Raw genomic sequence first — 16,869 nt, forward strand, 5'->3', positions numbered from 1 at the left:
TAGACTCCCTGGGCATGGTGCAGAGGGCCATCGGGGCTGCGACTTGAATGAAGGTTAAGTGAGGGATGTTGGCTGTGACTGGTGAAGGGACATCAAGTGCAGCATCACAGGAGGTGGAGTATGGATATCTGGGATCTGATTGTTGTTCTCAATAGTTGAGGCTGAAGGAAAAAAAACAGCCATGGAGAGAGGCCTACATAGCAGGACTCAAGGCTGCCTCTATGAGTGAGGACTATCAGAGTCTGGGCAGTGCTTGATCCTGATTCCATTTGGCAACCATCCTCTGGACCACACATGCTGAGTAATAAGTAAAAGGCCAGGAGATGAGTATGGGGGCCGGGGCTGTGGAAGTGCAGGTGTGAGAGAGGTGTGGTGGAAAGAGTGATGTGCACTTGGAGAGGGAATGTGAATTCATGGCCACAGCACCCTGACATAAGAGAGAATGAAGGAAGAGCCTATTTCTGGTGGTGCCTGGATGTAACAATAAGGTGAATTTTAGGGTAATTGCCTGTAAAGAGAGGGGTTTGTGTGCTACACTCTAGGTAAAGAGCTCAGGTGCCATTTAACTAACCACCTGCCTTTTGTTGTTGGGAGTGACACACTGTTTGATGGGAATGAGAGAGCATTCATCAGTGTTACCCAGGATTGTACATTTCCAAATGCATGGGTAAGGAAGAAGGGTAAGAGTAAATATATTATGGAGGTGGTGACCTATATTTTTGGAAAAGAGGGTGATTAGGAAAAAATTTCCCCACACCATGACAAATTTGCATTACCTTTGAAGTTGTGCCACTGGGAATGAAGCTGTGTGAGAGAAGTGTTTTCAAAGAACTATGTGCAGCAGATTATGAAAAGTGATGGCTTCAACACCTTGGGAATAAGGTCAAGCTGATGAAGTGTGATGCCATGTTTTTGGTGTCTTAAACTAACAATCAGAGGGACCACAAGGCTATTTCCTGAGACTATCAGTATCAAATCACTCACACTCTCTTTATGGCCAACATCCCTCTCTAACCTATGTTTTTGACACCCAATCTATTGATAAGAGGCAGTGTGACATACATGGGGTTCCAGACCTCAGGTATCTTCTATCTTCTCAACTGCCTTAATTTTTGTGGGAAGAAAAATATCAGCAGGAATATAAGACAGTGGCTTCATGGGATGAAGGCGTGGTATGTTCTCGGATGTGAAGAGTGGAAAGAGCAGATGGGTGTGGAGGGTGGGGAGTATGACAGACTTATAATCTTAGGAGTGAATCTGATCATGGGCTGTACATGCTCAGGTGGTGGGCTGGATCCCCATTGTGAGGCATGCAGGAGGCAGCTTATCAGTGATTCTCTCTCATCATTGATGTTTCTATCCCTCACTCCTCCCTTCCTCTCTGAAATCAATAAAAATACACACTGAGTGGCCAGATTATTATGATCTCTGAATGCATAATAATCTAGCCACACAGTGTATAGCCTATATAATAAAAGGCTAATAAGCAAATTGTCCCCTCGAACAGGAGTTTGACCAGCAGGCAGGCCGGCCAACAGCCCATGTACCCTACCCCTGGCCAGACTGGCTGGACCCCACCCATGCACAAATTCATGCACCGGGCCTCTAACATACACACACACACTGAGTGGCCAGATTATTATGCGTTCAGACATCATAATATTATGGCCACTCAGTGTATTTTTGAATGTATGTTCTAAATCAATTATACTTACATCAAAGTTTAAAAAATGATTACAACTTGACACTTCCCAATTATTTTACTATTTTATTATGAAAGTTCTTGAGCATGTTTGTATCTACTGTATCAATAAGTTGGAAATAAAATATAATGATTTGCTACTGAAATATCTCATCAGCCCATATTCAGTGCTATCACTTTGGAAATTTGAAAGTGACGATGTTGAGAGTATTTACAACCAGAAAAATTGACAAATACTACAAACCTTGACTTCACATAATACACTATGGAATGCTTCAACTTAAACTGAATGGTGGAAAATGTTAGCAACGTAACTTAATCTTATAAGTGTGTCATGCAAATGGGCTTTAAATTGTACATAGGATACAATTTTAGAAAAATAATTTTCCTCCCAGTATTCAAAACATAAAGTTCCAAATGGCAAAGAAAGAAGTTGAGTCCTTGAGGAATGAGTGAGGTGAAAACAGATGTTTTAGGTGGTGAAATGACCTCCTATTGATTAAATCATAAACATTTTTAAAAATGGGAAAAGTTTCTGACCAGACTTTTCAGCAAAGGAGATAAAGACAGTGTAAATAAATGCATAAAGAAATGCTCAGCATAAAAATTTCTTAGGGAAATGGAATTAAAACAAGACATGTTTACACTAGTGAATTTAAAGCCTACAATTTAAAAATATTAAACATCGCATGTGCTCACAGGGATAATGAAAAACTAGAATTTTCATTATTGTAGGTGGCTGGGAAGGAAAGAAAGGACCACTTTAGATCAGGGTTCTGAATGCCTTCAAAAGTAAAACACTCACCTACCCTACAACAGTTAGATAAGGAAAACATACATTTCTATAAAGAATTGAACCGAATATTCCCAGAAAATTTATTTATCATACACCAAACCTGGAAATAACAACAACAACAAAAAAACCTTAGACAGATCAATAGATAAAGTGGTTATTCACAGAACACAATACTACTCAGCAATAAAAAGTAATTAACTTTTCACATAAGCATTAGTGTTGAACCTCAAATTAACTGTGTAGCATGAAAGAGTCCCATACTTGTTAAAGAATACACACATTATAGTATTTATAACATTATGAAAAATATGGACTGATCTTGTAAAGGAAGAAAAATCAATGATTGCATTTAGAGCTGGGGAAGGCAGAAAGAGAGATTATAAAAGGGCAGGAGGTAAATATAGGGTGTGTAGAGTGTTGATAAGGAAATTAATACAATAGTTAATAAATAATGATACAAGAATAAACTCTTCTCTGGTCATTGTACTTCAATTGTTTGGGCACCATCCTGTGCCCTGAAAGGTCACTGGTTCCAGTCCAGGTCAGGGCACATGCCTACCTGGATGCCCTGCAGGTGGCAGACAGGAGGTGGCAGTTCAATGCGTCTTCTTTTTTTTGTCGCCATTTCTTTCTCTCACCCTTCCTTCTTCTCTTTCTAAAAGGTCAATAGAAATATTTTAAATATTTAAAAGACTAATTTAAAAAAGAGAATAAACTCTGTGTTTTGCATACTCACTTCTGTAAGCCTACTTTTGACCTAACTTGTATATGTGTGAGATACATTTATTTCACATGTCATGTTTTTAGAGCTTTATTCATATGTCCAAACTCACCACGTATTACACATTAGAAAAAGTGCATTTTGTTGCATGTCAGTCACAAATATACTTAATAGAGCCTTAAGAAGTACTTCCAAATAAAGGCCTGGCTATCTCTGTCTTGTTAGGAAATTAAAAGAGCAACCTTACATGGGTTCTACCATCTCTCTCCTAATCTCCTGGCAGGACCAGTCTAATGTCAGGGGCAGAAAATATTGCCCAACAGTGAAAACTATTGCCATCAGAATCCCCAGGAATGCTGACAGGTTACAAAAAATACAACCTGGGACTGATGATAGGATTATCCTTCCTCTAGCTCTGAGGTCTTGCCAGTAGCGAAAACCTTGAGGTGAACACACTGGATGGGCCAGGGGACTCCAAAAGAAAATGTGTTTATTTTTTCTGCCAATGTCTTCAGCCACATAATACAGTTATGGAGGCCCTGAGAATGTTGTAAGCAAACATCACAGAAGGCACCGACCGTTGATGGTTTGTGTTTCCATTCAGAAGAGGCATTTTTCATCCAATTTACTGGTCTTTCCCACTCACTATGAATACAGTGTTTCTGTTCTAATGCTAGTTCCATTTAAACCTCAGAGCCTTAACAAGTGACACCAGCCTATGACATTTCATACATCATGGCCCATGGCTGCTTTACAGTGTGTGGGGAAGAATTCTCCTAAACATTGCTGAGAATTATGTAATACTTACTGAGAACAGAGAATATAATTCATATTGTTCACACAGGCACAACAAAGGACTCCTGTCCTGGGTGACCATTGAACTCAACAATCACAGAGGCACCAGGCTGCAAACTAGAACCACAAAGTCATGCAGGCTTTCTTTCAAGGCCTTGGTCAGCAATGCAAAATAAGCCAATATGGGACAAAGAGTGATTTTCTGTCATTCTTACGTGCCTTCTGAAGCACATAAAGTTTGAGACCCCACAAGTGTTGTCATACTAGTTTATTCTAATATATATATTGACTTCAGAGAGAAAGGGAGAGGTGAGAGAAAGAAACATCAATGAAGAGAGAGAATCATTGATCCGCTGCCTCCTGCACGCCCCCTACTGGGTAAGAGCCCTAACTTGGGCATGTGCACTGACCAGAATCAAACCTGGGAACCTTCAGTCTACAGGCCCACTCACTTTTCACTGAGCCAAGCTAGGGCCTAATTTACTCTCTTCTTAAAGAAACATTAAGAATTCAGGTGCTGACCTGCTCAGGTGCCTCAGTGGGTTGGAGCATCCTCCCATAAAGCACCCCCACTAAAGGATGGTGTCTTTGATTCCTGGAAAGGGCGCATAACTGGGTTGCAAATTTGATCCTTGTTTGGAAAGCATAGAATAGGCAATTGACCCATGTTTCCTTTCATATCAATGCTTCTTTGTTACCCTCTCTCCTTCCCTCCCTTCCTCTCTCTCTCTAAAATTAATAAACAAATCCCTAAGAGAATTAAACAACTAAGGTGTTGATGTTTCAAGTACATATGGTTAAATCTAACGCTATCTCTCTAGAAGAGTTATCAGAATCATCTGAACTCAGTGGAAGTCTGTCTCCTTTCATGTAAGAGGCTACAAGAATCGATATCACGGATTTCAGAAAAACGCCACATTATTAGTGACATAGTCATGATCCCCATCTTGTTTTTATTTTAGCTCTAAAATGTGATGGTTTCTGATTAAAGTCATCTCTTTATATTTTTATCTTAGGTAGTCTTTGGGGATTAAAATTAACTTTCCCACGGAAGAAGCTGTTTCTGAGGGTTTCCAACATAACTTTAGACACTGGAGTGAGCAGAGCCCATGGTGAACTAGAAACTGTGCTTTCCCTAGTGAAACCCATGTGTTAATGTCTATAAATACTGCCAGTGACACAGGAGGCAGGAGGCAGCCAACTTGCAGTCTTTCTCAGAGCAGAGAATCCTGTGGAGACCACATGGAGGCTGGTGTTGGGAATTGAAAGATGATTTCCTGAGACAGATGTATTGTAAATGTCTAAGGCTCCTCAGGATCTCACATAGTATTCCATCTATTGCATATCCTGCCCCATTACTGTGTCCTCCAGCGGATTTTTTGAAATTCAGTGGAAGCTTACCATCATCACTGTCTCCTTGTACATTTTTGTGTTTGTCATTTTCCTCTGGAGAACTATCCTTGTGGTGAGTAAACTAAAGCACCTTACAGATGCACTTTTACTCATAAATAAGCAAACATTTTTAAGCCCGTGGATTCTTCATGTGATTCAGGACTGTAAATTTCCCTCTGGCAATGATTTTTCTGAAGGGACTGCCATCAGCCCTTCTGACGGCAGCCTGGGGCTGGAGGCAAACTGTGAGGCCTCCTGAGGAGAAGGTCAAGTCTTGCCACAGCGCCCACATGCCAGCCAGGACCCCCTTTCTAATTTTAGTTGTCCAAGGAAGCCACAGTGACCTCCCTTCACCTCCCAAACGGGGGAATAGGGGGAGGAATCTGCTAGCAGGCTTTCCAAATGGACTCTACCATGCCTTCTCAGACTTACTCAGGGTGGCCCACACTGACCACCACTGGCTTTACCTTATGCCTGAGCTCCTGTCACCTGTCACAGCTGTCCTGTTCATTGTCTGTGGGCTGTCCTCCACTAGGACACCAGCTCCTAAGGAAAGGGGACTCTAGAACTCTGTAGTCTGGAACAGTTGGGCTCAACAGTGTCCTTACAAGTCTCAGATGTACCCGCCCTTGGCTGCTGCCTCTACATCCAGTCTGATTTCAGTTCTCATCCCTAGAGCCTTCCCTCTGCCCACCCACTCAAGGACCCTGCCTCTCTCCAGCCCTGTCCCAGACCCCAACCTCTCTGCTCCTTCACCCACACACCCAGCAGCACACTATGCCCAGAGTTCAGGTTCCATCAACTCACTTGAGGAGCATGTCTCATCTTTAGTGGAAACATCCCAGGCACAGCCAACAAGGAGTGTAGAGGGGTGGGCTGTGCAGGCAGTAGAACAGTCTCAGTGAAGCACGGTGGATGTTTACCCATAAAGAAAAGATCAGGGACACATTCTCTCTCTGGATTGAGAAATATCTAGATCCTCCTTTAGTGGCTAAACTTTAAGACACTTGTAACCCAGCACAGGACCACCTGGCTCAGCAGCCTGCAACCCCTCCTGCTGGGCAGATAGGGAATCAGCCTCTGCAGAGACAGGTCCTCTCCCTCCCTGGGCAGGGCAATGGCTGGAGCACTTCATTACAGTGGACTAGGTTGGCCCTGCCTGGGTCACAGCTTTTCTTGGAGCACATGCTGATTGCCAGGTTATGACCCCCCAGGAATTTCTGCAGCAGAGTCTGCTCCATTTCCCACTAACCAAGGCCCTAAAGAACAGAGCATCCACCAGCCTGCACTGTGACTAGAGAGGGCCTCAGAGCCACACACATGGCCCAGCACCAATTCTTTCTGGCAGCTTCCCTGGGCCCTGTCCTGCTCACAGCCTTGAAACCGGAGAGGAATCGGGACACTTCATCTCCCTGAATCTGAAATAGGTCATTCTCTACATCCAGCTGGAAGGTGCAGAGACCAGAAGGGCATGTCCTGGAGGATAATTCTCCTGGTGCTTTTAGTCACAGAGATCACACTGATGCCATCATCCCCTGGGGGTGATTGTGCAGCTCAGCCCTGGTTCCCCACCTGCTACACTGACAGCAATGGTAGCTTCCATACTGTTCTCTGGGTCATTGCCTGCTCTGCCCTCATGAGAACCATGGCTGCTGGTCACCACGGCGCCCTGGGCTGTGCTGGTGTTCACAAGTGTGTGGACTATTTGGGTGATTAAAACATATATATATATTTTGAAGAGGGAGAAAAATAGGAATATATATATCTATGGAGAGAGAGAGAGCGAGAGAGATCCATTATTGTTCCTTTATTTTTATACGTTTTTGTTTGCTTCTTTTAATCACCTTGACCAGGGATGGAACTTGCAACGTTGGCATTATTAAGATGATGTTCTGACCCACTGCATGGTCAAACAGATGTGAAATTTTAAGTGAAATAATCCAATAATGTACCTGAGGATAGATACAAAAAACAATAATAAAAAAAACCATCATGATGACAGATAGTGGTGAAAGGCTGGAATAGTGTTCATGGGTTCCATAAGTATCGTTTTCACATGGATATATTTCAGGTAAGCTGTTCCATAGGCAGACTGTATTTTTGCATCAGTTATTTTTTATGCCAAAAGTGAAGCACTGATAAGGGCCTCAGGAACTTGGTTTCAGCGATTCAGGCTTGCAGAGAGATTCCAAAAGAGCATGTTTCTTTTTTTTCTTCTTTAATGTGCATTTTAAATTAATTCTACTTAAATCAAATTTTAAAAATGTTTAAACTTGATGTTTCCCAATAATTTTGCTCTTTTATTATGAAAGTTCTTGAGCATATTTGGTATTGCTGTATCAGCATATTGGAAATAAAATGTAATGGTGTTACTGAAATATCTTATCATGTCCATGTTTAGTTCCATCATGTTGGCAGTTTGAACCTCACAACAATGAGAGTATTTACAGCAGGGATATTAACAAAGATTACCAATGTAGACTGCACTTAATGCATTACTGAAGTTTGGACCTAAACAGGAATAGCGGAGAATGTTAACAATGCACCGCCCTTTCGGTAACTTACATTTTCAGAACCAACAGGTGGCATTAGGATCCCAATCACTGACTGATCACTGCAAATATGGGAGTCGGGGCATCCAGTCGCGCTGGAAAATGACAAGTCTCATAATTTGGATGTGTTGTCTTCAATTGATCTTTTGTTTTAAGATATTATTTAAGGTTCTGTGATGCTCAGAATGCTCCTTGAGGTGAAAATTACTGTTTCAATTATTCCTGAAGATCACAAATATTAACAGATTTATATACATACTATTTAAATTTATTTTTAAAGAGAGAGACAGAGAGAGAAACACTGATTGGCTGGCTTCTGCAAGGACCCACACGGAGGACCGAGCTGGCATGCCCCCTACCCTGTGCCCTCACTGGGATTGGAACTGGAAACCTTTCTGTGCATGGGAGCATGTTCATCCAATTGAACCACTCCCGGAGGGTTATTTCTTGTTTTGCATATGAAAATATCACACTATGAAGAGAAAAGCAGCTGTTTGTGGCAAGTTCCTCCGTCAGGGGCTTCAGCCATCTGGGTGCAGGAGACAGGAAGAGCCCATGGGTAACGACAGGTGGTTGATGGTTTAGTACAAACACAGCAGCCCAAACCTGGCTGCTCAGTGGCACCTTATTCACACACTCAAACAGAAGAAGCCTCATGCCAATGAGTGGTGCTTGAGCTGAATTCACACAAACAGGTCAGATAAGGGAGCTCTGTACAGTGCTAATGCTGAGTGATTGTGCCCGCACATACATAGGGCATAAGAGGACTTACCATTGTAATGCTGCTGTGTCCTTTCCTGTATGCATGGGCATGGCAACTTGGCCTTGAACCTCCAGCGTACTCTGCACAGGGCCCCTACAGCAGACTACCTGTCCAATATAATAAAGAGGGAATATGCAAATTGACTCTGCCACAAAGATGGTGGCGCCCACAGCGGAGGTGGGGGTTTCTGTAACAAAGATGGCTGCACCCACAGCAGAGGCCAAGTTCCCGTAATGAGCCTTAACGAGCAATCAGCAGGGACCTGAGGCTGCGCCCCCACTACCCCCATGGGGCTTGACTGGGGACCTCAGGCTGTGCCCCCAATCCAGTAGGGCTTTCCAAGGGACCTGAGGCCATGCCCCTACCCCGGCACCAGGCCAGGGGACCTCAGGCTGCACCCCTGCCTTGGTGCCAGGATGGGGGACCTTAGGCCATGTCCCCCATCCAGCAGGGCTTGACGGGGGACCTCAGACCACACGCCCTGCCCAATGGGGCTTCACGGGGGACCTCAGGCTGCAACCCCCTGCCATGGCACTGGGCCAGGGGATCTGAGGCCATGCCTCCCACCTGGCGCGGCTTGACAGGGGACCTCAGGACATACCCCCCGCCCTGGTGCCAGGCCAGGGGACCTGAGGCTGTGCCCCCTGCCTGGCAGGGCTTGACAAGGTTGGGACCGGCCAGGTCTGGATCTAGCCCAAAGGGGGTGGGGGTGGCCGTGTCTGGGTCTCATGGGATTTTGAGGTGCACGTGGGTGGGTGGGCGGGAACTTGACTCTGGGTCCCATGGTGCGCCCCAGACTTTGACAGGAGGAAGATTTTCATATACATTTTACTAATTTTTTTCATATCTGACACATCTATTACAGAGGAAAGGCAAATAGTAATATTAAAATATTTCCTCTAATTAATCCCCTTTTAATGGGCACAATTTTTGTGCACCAGGCCACTAATATATATATATATTCCTAAGGGACCAAACAACTGAATGACCTTTTGACCCTTTGCTATGATGTGCACTGACCACCAGTGGGGAGATGCTCAACACAGGAGCTGCCCCCTGGTGGTCAGTGCGTGCACACAGCAGGATCATTACTCAGCTGACTGACTGAGGAGCTCTAGATGCTGGGCTCACAGCTGGCGAGCCCAGCTGGAGCATTGCCAGCCTCTCCCGCCTCCACAGCAGCATTCTACCTCGCAGCTGCAGATACAGGCGCAGCGGGGCAGGGATGAGCAGGTGTGGTGCCCGGCCCGGGTACAGATTTTTTTATAATACCCGAAACCTGGAAATAAGCAATTTTATAGAAGATCAATAGATAAAGTTGTTATCCATAGAATACAATACTACTCAGCAATAAAACAAATTCGATATTCACATAAGCATTTGTATTGGATCTCAAAATATCTGTAGCATAAAGGAAATCAGTATTTGTTAAAAAGTACACACCTTATAGTGCCTATAAAATTATGAAATATATGAAGTAATCTAATGTAAAGGATGAAAAATGAATGATTGCATGGAAGACTGGGAAAGTCAGAAAGAGAGATTATAAAAGGCCAGGTGGAAAATGCAGAGTGTAGGAAATGTAGGAGTACAGTGGTTGGTATGAAAAATAATTAATACGTAAAAATATCAGAATAAACTCTGCTTTGACCGGTTACCTCAGCTGGATGGGTGTCATCCAGTGCACTGAAATATCCTGGTTCAATTCCAGGTCAGTACACAGTTCCTCCTGGGTCACCAGTAAGTGTAGTGCAGGAAGGAGCTCATGTATGTATCTCTCTCTCTCTCTCTCTCCCCTTTCCCTCTTCTTTTCCAATAAATAAATAATTAAATATAATAAAGGAATTTTTAATAATATTTTTTAAAAGCATGAGCAGTGCGGTATGTGTAGTCACAACTGAAAGTCTACTTTTGCCACTCCTTGAATACAGTGACAGATACGATTTCACCTGTGGTGGTTTCACAGCTTTATCTCTAGGTCAAGGCTGACAAAATAACACACATTAGAAAAGTGCGCTTTCTTGCATGTCAGTGCTCCTTTCCTGAGAGGTACAGCTTTGCCTCAATGGCAACAAATAGTGGCAAGCAGGGAAGACTACTGCCATGGAATCAACAGGAATGGTTACCGGTTACAAAAGACACATCCTAGGACTGATTACCGGATTATCCTTCCTCCAGCATTGAGCTCTTACATATTGAGAAATGACCTTGCGGGGAACACCTTATAGAAACCAGGGGAATCCTCAAAACAATTAAATTATTTTCTCTGCCAATGACTTCAGCTACAGGAAAAGTTTTGGAGGTGCTGAGAATGTCTGTAAACAAAGGACACAACCCATAGGCCCAGGAATATTTTTGGATTTACATTCAAAGCAGACATTTTCAATCTAATTTACTGCAGTTTTTCCCATCGCTATGAATATAGTGTTCCTGTCTCAATAGTAGTTTAACCTCAGAGTCTTAAAACAAGTGTCACAAGACTATGAAATTTTGTACTTCATGACACATGTCTCCTTTGCAGTCCATGGGGAGGGGTTCCCCTAAACATTGCTGATACATATGTAACACATACTGTGAACAGAACATAATTCCTATTGTGAACAGAAGGACAGCAAAATCCTCCTTTTCTGGGTGACCACTGTCCTCACCAATAACCAAGGTACTTGGGTGTAAATTAAAACTACAAACTCATGCAGTCTTTCTTACAAGGCCTTGGGCAGCAATGCAAAATAAGCAGGTTGTGGACAAAGAGTGATTTTCTGCCATCATTCTCTCCCTTCCAAAGCACTGAAGGTTTGACATCCCCACAATATCTGTTCACATTTACATGCTGACAGATCACAATAGTGCTTTCAAATCATGACAGGCAGGGAATAGAACCAACACAATTAAAGGTACAACAGAAAAAAACACCTTTACTGAAAAATCATAAACCACAGCCAGTGGGGTTCAGATTGGTGAACTAGAACATAAGCCAATCATCACAGCATAATGTGAGAACCACATTAAGAGGGACTACTTCTTTGCTGTTGATGGGTATTCTGGACAAACCCTGAGTCAGGCCCATTCTCTAGTCAGAGAGGAAGGAATGAAGACACTGACAAGAGTTCAGAGTATTTATTTATGTATTTACTTATTTACAAATCTGTAACTTTATTTAAATTTCGCCAGTTGTTTCTTTATAAAAAACAATTTTATTATTTTTTTCAGAGAGGGAGAGGTAGAAATAGTAACATCAATGATGAGAGTCAATCATTGATCAGCTGCCTCCTGCATGCACCCCACTGGGGATCAAGCCTACAACCCCAGCATGTGCCCTTGAGTGGAATCAAAACCAGGACCCTTCTGTCTGCAGACCAACACTTTATCCACTGTGCCAAATTTCCTAGGGTGTGTTCAGAGTATTGAGAATTTATTTAAGCACAAAAGAGCATGCAGGTTTGTAACTGATTCACACTGTTCATGTGAGCCAGGTGGTAGAGGAGAAATCCCTGCAGCCATAAACCTTCACAGTGATATCAATCACATAGTAGACCTGGGCAGGATAGCCATTGTAGGCAGCTCCTTAAAGCCTCTCTTGTACCGGAAACTTGAGGAATCTAGCAGAGTGTATTTCCTGATAAAAAGGGATCATACTGAGATAAAAATGTATCATAGATTCTCCTTCAGTGTTGTTATTCTGGGTAAGAAAAAGGAAACATTACCTACACATTTAAGGCCTGTCTCCACTGTGAAGTCTCCGGTGTCTTATGAGGCTACAATTTTTGGTAAAGGATTTCCACAATCTGTACACTAATAAGGCTTTTAACTAGTGTGAACTCACTGATATTTATTAACATTAGACTTACTTCTGAAGGACTTCTCACATTCACTGCACTTATAAGGCTTTTCTCCAGTGTGAATTCTCTGTTGTTGAATGAGTTTACAATTCTCACTCAAGGACTTCTCAACTGTACATTCATATGGCTTTTATGCAGTGTGAACTCGCTGGTGTCTGTTGAAATAATACTTATATCTGAAGGACTTCTCACATTCACTACACTTATAAGGCTTTTCCGCAGTGTGAATTCTCTGATGTTGAATGACTTCACAACTCTGACTGAAGGACTTCCCACAATCTGTACACTCATATGGCTTTTCTCCAGTGTGAACTTGTTGGTGTTTCTTGACATTAGACTTACATCTGAAGGACTTCCCACAATCTGTACACTCAAATGGCTTTTCTCCAGTGTGAACTCGCTGGTGTCTATTGACAGCAGACTTACGTCCGAAGGACTTCCCACATTCACTACACTTATAAGGCTTTTCTCCAGTGTGAATACTCTGATGTTTAATGGGGGTAGAAACCGCATGGAAAAACTTTCCACAACCTGTACACTCATATGGCTTTTCTCCAGTGTGAATTCTCTGATGTTGAAGGAGTTTAGAACTCTTACTGAAGTACTTCTGACTACCTGTACACTCATATGGCTTTTCTCCAGTGTGAACTTGTTGGTGTTTCTTGACATTAGACTTACATCTGAAGGACTTCCCACAATCTGTACACTCAAATGGCTTTTCTCCAGTGTGAACTCGCTGGTGTCTATGGACAGCAGACTTACGTCCGAAGGACTTCCCACATTCACTACACTTATAAGGCTTTTCTCCAGTGTGAATACTCTGATGTTTAATGGGGGTAGAAACCGCATGGAAAAACTTTCCACAACCTGTACACTCATATGGCTTTTCTCCAGTGTGAATTCTCTGATGTTGAAGGAGTTTAGAACTCTTACTGAAGTACTTCTGACTACCTGTACACTCATATGGCTTTTCTCCAGTGTGAACTCGCTGGTGTCTATTGAAATAAGACTTATATCTGAAGGACTTCTCACATTCACTACACTTATAAGGCTTTTCCGCAGTGTGAATTCTCTGATGCTGAATGAGTTTAGAACTCTGACTGAAGGACTTCCCACAATCTGTACACTCATATGGCTTTTCTCCAGGGTGAACTCGTTGGTGTTTCTTGACATTAGACTTACATCTGAAGGACTGTCCACATTCACTACATTTATAAGGCTTTTACGCAGTGTGAATTCTCTGATGTTGAATGACTTCACAACTCTGACTGAAGGACTTCCCACAATCTGTACACTCATATGGCTTTTCTCCAGTGTGAACTTGTTGGTGTTTCTTGACATTAGACTTACATCTGAAGGACTTCCCACAATCTGTACACTCAAATGGCTTTTCTCCAGTGTGAACTCGCTGGTGTCTATGGACAGCAGACTTACGTCCGAAGGACTTCCCACATTCACTACACTTATAAGGCTTTTCTCCAGTGTGAATACTCTGATGTTTAATGGGGGTAGAAACCGCATGGAAAAACTTTCCACAACCTGTACACTCAAATGGCTTTTCTCCAGTGTGAATTCTCTGATGTTGAATGAGTTTATACCTCTCACTAAAGGACTTCCCACAATCTGTACACTCATATGGCTTTTCTCCAGTGTGAACTTGTTGGTGTTTCTTGACATTAGACTTACATCTGAAGGACTTCCCACAATCTGTACACTCAAATGGCTTTTCTCCAGTGTGAACTCGTTGGTGTCTATTGACATCAGTCTTACGTCTGAAGGGCTTCCCACATTCACTACACTTATAAGGCTTTTCTCCAGTGTGAATTCTCTGATGTATAATGAGGGTAGAAACCGCACTGAAAAACTTTTCACAACCTGTACACTCATATGACTTTTCTCCAGTGTGAATTCTCTGATGTTGAATGAGTTTAGAACTCTTACTGAAGTACTTCTGACTACCTGTACACTCATATGGCTTTTCTCCAGTGTGAACTCGCTGGTGTCTATTGACATCAGACTTACGACCGAAGAACTTCCCACATTAACTACACTTATAAGGCTTTTCTCCAGTGTGAATTCTCTGATGTTGAATGAGTTTATACCTCTCACTGAAGGACTTCCCACAATCTGTACACTCATATGGCTTTTCTCCAGTGTGAACTTGTTGGTGTTTCTTGACATTAGACTTACCTCTGAAGGACTTCCCACAATCTGTACACTCATATGGCTTTTCTCCACTGTGAACTCTCTTAGGTTGAATGAGGTTAAAGATGCCTCTGAAAACATTCCTACATTTGTCACAATCATAAATCAGTTCTCCAGAACAGACAGCATGACATTCAACAACTTTCTGTTTCTTGCTGGCAGCTTTTACACATTCAGCCCATTGGTGATGACTTGTTCCACTGAGATATTCTTGTGAAACCTCATAGCCACTGTGTGGCTCCTCAGTTTTATGAGAGGCCGGCGCCTGGAGAAGCTTTGAGGGAGCTTGGACATCTTCCCTAACCTCCCTGTTGTTTGAAGGTACCTCTGATAAATAGAAGCTACACCTGGTAACAAATGAGCGTCTGTCCATAGTTTCTTTCCAGGAGGTCTCTTCACTGATATCCTTGTGTTGCTGGTGAGGGTTTGCACTGAAACAGAAGTCTCTCACACATGAGTCACTGAAGAAGCATTTGTGCTCAAAGTATTCTGCTTGTAACTCAGTCAGGTACAAAATATCTTTTATCACTGTGAAACACCGCTTACAGAAATGTGACTTCTGGATTGCTGGAGCTGTGTTAGAAGCCCTGACATGTGACTCTCCTTGTACAGATACACTCTGATCAGAACAGGCCTCCTCCTCATCCTTTTTATGCCAACAACCTGAAAACAGAAAAAGGGTGAGGAAATGATTGAGGACTGGGGGACAGGGGGAATTTCCATTACAAAAGTGTGTAGCCAGTAATGACACCTGGGCTCCATGCAATTTTCAGAAAAGAAGAGATGTGACGGAAGCATTAATAAGAGGCTTCTGTGAAGTTCTGGGCCTCTGCAGATACTAAAGGAAGGAAGACCACACCAGGAATATGACACAAAGATGGAAAGCACCACATGGAAGAGCGGTAAGACTTCCAGCCCTTCCTTAGCTTAACAGTGTTCAGCAGGGCTTGCTGCAGGTGACATAGGCAAGCTCTGCAGAATTTTTCTTACGTCTTATTTCAAGAAAAATTCAATAAACAAGTAGCTGATGTTTGAAACCTACTTGAGCATGTATGTGTAATTCATAACACATATGTAAGTCAGTGTTAAAGAATACAGCAGAGGCAGCAATGCACAGGAGCAGATGACGTAAAAATGCCATAAAGGTAAACATAGCCGGAAGCCAGGAACTCACAGGTGAAATGACATGTCAGAAGGAATCAAGTAGGTAAAAGATAAGGTAGAAATGTGGTGTAGCGAGTGGCATGTCCATCTGAACACTGATGGAAAAGAGCTGGTTCCTGGTATGAAACAGAGGGTCTTACAAGAATAGTACATGGTTCATGCAAGTAAAGACCGTAATCTGGCACAGATAGTCATCCAGGAATTTAGCTATAGGAAAGGGGTAGAAATGGAAGCCATGGATCTGAATATGGTCACCCTCCCAGGAAGAAACAGCAGGTGGGATCAATTAAGCTGTCTGTAAGACCCCTAACTCCCAGAAACTTCCTGCACTTGCTGAGCCAAATGTTGTAAGAGAAGTTTGTGGAGTCTATTGCTCAGGGCTTTCCACAGTGCTCAGCACTGGCAGCCATAGTACATTTGAAAAGACAGTTAGGAATATTTGCAGAACCTATGGTCTGGCTGTGAGACAGAGAGTGCTATGCCTGGAGAATAAAGTAAGAGAGAACATCACCTCAGGACACTGAGATGTGAAGTTCTTACCTACAGATGCAACAAGTGCAAACACTTCCAGCATCACATCGCAGTACAGATGTCTCTGAGCCTCATCAAGGAGCACCCACTCCTCCTGAGAAAAAGCAATGACCACATCCTCAAAGTGCATATCCTGTCAAAATGGGGACAGTACAGCCATGATCAGATTCTCTTCTAATATTCCAATTCTGTCATATTGTTAACTCACCACATCCATCTGCTCCCTCTACTCTCCACATCAGAGAAGATATCAGGCCTCGGTCCCATAAAATTCAATCTATCCTTCTATTCCTACTGATGCTCTGTCTTCCACAACAATAAAGGGAGTTGAGCAAATAGAAGATACCTGTGCTCTGGGCCTCAATGTGAGTCACACTGCCCCTTCTCAATAACAGTGGGTGTCAGGACC

At 42.9% G+C, this 16,869-nt stretch overlaps 1 long non-coding RNA gene across 1 annotated transcript; it reads right to left on the bottom strand.

The window, feature by feature from the left end:
- Positions 1 to 1,768: 1,768 nt before the first annotated feature.
- Positions 1,769 to 16,518, bottom strand: LOC308239166. The gene is made up of 3 exons (XR_013959705.1): positions 16,470 to 16,518; positions 8,731 to 8,828; positions 1,769 to 3,153 (listed from the first exon to the last, which is right to left on the bottom strand). It is a non-coding gene; the product is annotated as an uncharacterized lncRNA (long non-coding RNA).
- Positions 16,519 to 16,869: the final 351 nt, after the last annotated feature.

The sequence above is a fragment of the Plecotus auritus genome (genome assembly GCF_963455305.1).
Source record: "Plecotus auritus genome assembly, chromosome: 15".
Lineage (NCBI taxonomy): Eukaryota > Metazoa > Chordata > Mammalia > Chiroptera > Vespertilionidae > Plecotus > Plecotus auritus.